This window comes from Sinocyclocheilus rhinocerous, unplaced genomic scaffold, assembly GCF_001515625.1.
Source record: "Sinocyclocheilus rhinocerous isolate Xijiao unplaced genomic scaffold, SAMN03320098_v1.1 scaffold303, whole genome shotgun sequence".
Classification (NCBI taxonomy): domain Eukaryota; kingdom Metazoa; phylum Chordata; class Actinopteri; order Cypriniformes; family Cyprinidae; genus Sinocyclocheilus; species Sinocyclocheilus rhinocerous.
In genome coordinates this window covers 867,654-873,116 of record NW_015656152.1, presented here as the reverse complement: position 1 = coordinate 873,116, position 5,463 = coordinate 867,654, and the positions used below count along the sequence as shown (strand labels likewise).

General features: G+C 33.3%; 1 protein-coding gene across 2 annotated transcripts in view; it reads left to right on the top strand.

Moving 5' to 3' along the window:
* LOC107719434 (protein eva-1 homolog A-like) overlaps window positions 1–5,463 on the top strand; it is a 53,600-nt gene that overhangs the window by 33,820 nt on the left and 14,317 nt on the right. The window contains exon 1 of one of the 2 annotated variants that reach the window (XM_016526843.1): window positions 3,208–3,279. The exons of the other annotated variant lie outside the window; for it this stretch is intronic. The gene's annotated coding sequence lies outside the window, so the exon portion shown is untranslated. Of the gene's footprint in view, window positions 1–3,207; window positions 3,280–5,463 lie in introns of those variants that run through there. 2 annotated transcript variants of the gene reach the window in all.

Here is a 5,463-nt window from a genome sequence, read left to right as displayed (position 1 = left end):
TTTTAATTACAATTTATTATTCAATATTTTATAAAATAATAATAAAAAAAATATTCAGAAATTCAGAGTTTTTGACCTGTTTCCTGTCTAATTTCTTGTAAATGACAAATATCTGAATTAATAATATTTATAAATTATTATAAAATACTTATATATTATGTATATACAATATTTGCATTTATTTACTCATTTATATATATTTTATATTACAATTGTTTAATTAATCAATTAATGTATTTGTTTACTTAATGTTTTTTGCTTACTTTAAAATGTATTTGTAAGCATGTTAATTTATCGAACTAAAATAATTCAAAAAAATATTTTTTAAGAAATATTATTTATATATTTTATGTATTTATATATTTTATGTATAAAAGGCATTTTATAAAATACTATTTTTATATTTTATTTGTAAAGTTATTAAAGCAAAAGGTATACGAGTAACGCTAAGTAAAGCATTTTTCTTCAGCAGTGAAAACGGAGAAATGTGATGATTGTGATGAATTGTGGATAGATTGCAGGTTATGAGGTTCATATTGGTGGCTCCATCAGTGTAACTGACAGAGAATTTGAGTTAAATGAGCATGACTAATGTCTTCAAAACCACTGACAGCATTCAGCTCAGGAGAAATGGACAGAAACCAGTCAGATCATGTGACCCGAGAGAGCGAGCGGAGGTGTTTTGGTCTAATGCGGCACACCATTGCCCTTAAAAGGCAGTGAATTTGATTGGCTGTGCGACCCAAACACACGGTGCCAGCACTGTTTGCACATGCTCAGATCAGTTCCATGATTTCTGTGTTTGATAGTTTGAAAGTTACAAGACACTTGGAGGAGCTGAAGAGATTTATTTCCTGTTTGGAAGTGCGGCAGTGTTTTAGAGAGAGCACAGCATGCTGGGATACCGGCAGTGTGAGGGCAGCATGTTCATGTCAGAGGTCAACTACATAGCTGCGGATCAGCCAATAGGAGAGCAGCAGGCTGAAGTCCAGCACTGAGCGTGTCAAACGCCACACAGGAGGATTGTGTGAATGCTTGTGCGCTGATCGGCTCTCATGTGGCCATTTTTGGCCTCCTGATTGATTTTCTTGGGTCTGAAATATTCACGATGTCATTTATAAACTTTTTACACACACTTAACTGCTTTAAGCTGGTCATGTAGAATGTGCAATGTTAAAGTTAAGTTAAGATAATCCATTGGTCACTTTTGAAAATATATACAAAGGCTTTCAAACTTAAAAAAAAAAGATTCAAAAGCATCACAAAAGTGGTCCATATGTATTTCAAGTCTTCTGAAGTTATGCAATGTCTTCTTATGATGAACAAACTGAAATGTAAGTTGTTATTCACACAATCTTCCCCTCCAGTGAGCTGCTAATCATTCAGTGAGATGAATTCATCAAACAAATGAGTCAGATTCGTGAAAGAATCGTTAAGTCCGTTCATCTCACTTGTGAACTGAATCAACTGATTCATCACTCAAAAGAATGATTCGTTCACAAATGCTTCTTTCACGGTGTAATTTTAGTATTATTTACATACTATTATAGTATTTAATATCTTTTATTTTTATATTTTCAGTTTTCATTTTAATTTAAGTTTTAGGAATTTTGTTGTTGCCTTCGTCATTTTAATTAGTTTTTTATATTTCTATTTAGCTTTAATTTGGTTGCCAAGGCAACATTTTTAATCTTTATTTACTTTTTTTAAGTTTTTCATCTAATATTCATAGTGCTATTTTAGCATTATTTATATACTAGTATTTCATATTTTGTATTTAATATAGTATTTAATATTTTGAATGAGCTTTTATTTTTATATTTTCAGTTTTAATTTTAATTTTAAGTTTTAGCAATTTTGTTATGTGCTTTTATCGGGGTTTTTTTTAATGTTTTTTTTTAATTCTATATAGCTTTAATTTATGCTAAAGTTAGCATTTTCCAAGATCTCCTATTGTACCTTTAAGTTTTGGTAATTTTAGTACTCTAGCTTATTTCATTTCAGTTAGTTGCCAAGGCAACATTTCTAACTTTCATTTAATTTTTGTACGTTTTTCATATAATATTCACAGTGTCATTTTAGTATTATTTCTATACTATTATAGTATTTAATATTTTGAATGAGCTTTTATTTTTTTATATTTTCAGTTTTCATTTTAGTTTAAGTTTCAGGAATTGTATTTTGTGCTTTTGCCATTTTTATAACTTTTTTAATATTTCTGTTTAGCTTTAGTTCATTTTTATTTCAGGTTTAATAATTTTAGTATTTTAACTTAAACTTATTTTATTTCATTTAGTTGCCAAGCCATCATTTCCTATTTTTTTTAATCTAATATTTATATTTTATTTCATTTCAGCTTCATTTCAATTAAAGAAAACTTTTTTGAATAGTTTTAGATTTCGTTTTAGTTAACAATTACAGTGCTGTTCTCTCATGAAGTCTTTAAAACGAGCTAGAACAGATTTTCAAAAACTACATTTTGGTCTGTTTCTCACACAAAATTATCATATGACTTCAGAAGACTTAATTATAGTGAACAAATCATATGGACCACGCTCGTTTTATAGTCCTTTTTAAACCGTGAAAGCTTCAGTCACCATTTATTGTAATTGCATTAAAAAGAGCAACCAGCACAATTCTTCAAACTTTCTCATTTTGTGTTATAAGGATAAAAAGAAAGTCATACAGGTTTGGAGCGACATACAGTAAGGGTGAGTAAATGATGGCAGACTTTTCATTTTTAGGTGATCTGTCCCTTTAATTTGAAATTGGCTGTGTTTTTCCTTTCTGGATTAAAATCAAAGAAACATCAGAGTGAGCGAGAGAAAGAGAGAGGGAGAGATCAAAGATCCAGAGCCACAATCTCCACTGAATGAAGCTCTAATGTCATTTCCTGTTGCTTTTTGTCTGGCTTTGTCTCACACACACTGACTCAAACCTACACGCCCCCTCCAGCGTAACCCCAGCCCCTCTCGACCGTCTGTGTGTGTGTGTGTGTGTGTGTGTGTGTGTGTGTGTCCATGTTCACGGAGGTGCTCAGTGCTGCTCTCTCGCCGGAGTCAAAGCCGTGAATCAGGAGACACGAGCTGAAGGAAGAAAGGCAGGAGGTCACATGAGACTCTTGAGGAGTTGGAGGAGTGTCGTGGAGTTTTGTTTCACGGCTCGAGCGTCTGTGTGCGGCTCTGAACACACGTGAGCACAGGTAGACGCTGACCGGAGGACAGACAGAAAGAGAAAACAGGAGAAATAGTGTGAGGAACAGATTTCCATCATGTGTTCGTAAGTGTGCTTCTGATTTTTATACACTCTGAGGGATTTTCCTTCATAAAGTGACAGTTTGAGAGGGTTTGAATGTTTGTGTGTGAGCAAACGATTTTATTAGACGTGTTCACTAAAGCATCACCAGTACTATTACTCACAGAAGTTGGTGATTTGAACAAACCTTATAAAATGAGCCACTGTATTTTGGTGCCTAACTGGTCTTTCTATGGACATGAACGATGATCGTGGACTCTTTTATGCAAACAACCACCTAGCAACCACCCAGAACATCCTAGCAACCGCATAACAACATGTTCCAACTGACACACGCACATGCTTACTTGGCTTTAGCAAACATCACTTTGACCCACATTTATTTGACTTTTATTGTTTTACAAAAGCTAATTAAATGAATACAGGCTAAGCCAAACCCTTACCGTAATCCTTTCTGCTATATATATTATAAAGAAGTTTTTTATTCAGCAAGATTTATTTAAATTGAACATTAAATTATAATGTATTTTATATATATGTATATAGTTATCATATAAAGCATATTATATAAATATATTTATTTGAAACAATTCTAGTTGAAATAATTGAAAACATTCTATTCATCAAAGAAACCTAAAAAAATGTTTCCACAAAAATATGAAGCAGCACAGCTGTTTTCAACATTGATAATAATAATAATAAATGTTTCTTGAGCAGCAAATCAGCGTATTAGAATGATTTCTGAAGATCATGTGACACTGAAGACTGGAGGAATGATGCTGAAAATTCAGCTTTGATCACAGGAATAAATTATATTTTAGAAAATATATTCAAATAGAAAACAGTTCTTTTAAATTGTAATAAATATGACTGTTTTTACTGTATTTTGACCACATAAATGCAGCCTTGGTGCACATTAAAAACACGTATTAAAAACTTAAGTTCATCTGCTTATACTGACTGTGTTTGTCTATGATTGTGTGTTGTGTAGAATTGTGTTATGATCATCTATAACAGTTGTTCTCAGCTTTAAATGGCCCCCAACTCCATTAATATCCCCAGCATGTGTGTGTATTTGTGTGTACAGTATGTGTTCATGAGACTCTCAGCCCTGTTTAGAGACACAGAGAGAATATTTGCAGCATATGTGGATTTATTGGCCAGACTCGTGCCTGTTAACACTAATTTGTCGGGAGTGAGAGTTTGGCGCTGGTTTTCACCAAACAGAGCAATAGAATTTGCAGCTTTATTTTTAATCATGTGAGATGTGAGCGCAGCGGGTGTGCGCTTATTAAAACTGCTCACTGTAAACAGAGGCTTTGAGTTTGCATTTCCCTCACACAGATTTGAACCGTGTTTGTGTTATGAGATCAATCCACTTTTATAACCTTCAGCTCACACGTGTTTCATTTGTATTTAATTTTACAAGGGCCTGTGTTGCAGTCAGTACACCCAAACTAAGGCTTTTATGATCAGTTGATAATGTGTGTGTGTGTTATTTCTGAAGATTTACTTCAGGAATAAACTAGTCTTCTGTTCTGCAGGCAGGTACATTCATAAACCAGACCGAACCAGTTTAGACTTGTTCGAGAGCCGGGTTATTTTTGAACCACTGAAGCCAGTTAAAAATGGCCCAACCAGACAATCAGTCATTCAGTCAGTGAAATTACTAGTACACGGGTTACTGTAAGTGAACCGGATGATATAAAGATCAGAGTTTCTCTGTTCATATTTGGTAGAGTTTAAGGGTTAAATATTTCTGATGTAACTGCACTGATACTCTCAGATGAGATATGAATTTTAACTGAATTGTGCTGGTTAATGATACTTTGCAACACTGACATTATTATTGAACTGAATTGAATAAACATTTAACTGAATTGAGCTGAATTATGACACTATTGTCTTTTTTAGAGCTGCTTTATAACTAAATTGTATTTGTTTCAGAATTAAAGGGGTCATATGATGTGATTTCAATTTTTCCTTTCTCTTTGGAGTGTTACAAGCTCTTGGTGCATAAAGAAGATCTGTAAAGTTGCAAAGACTAAAGTCTCAAATCCAAAGAGATATTCTTTATAAAAGTTAAGAGTCAACCACGCCTACCTAAAACGTCACTATGTGGGAAGATTTGCAAAACGCCGCCCAAATGTTCACGCAAAAAAAGAAGGCGTAACTTTTATTCTCGATGTAGTATTGTTGTTGCCGCCG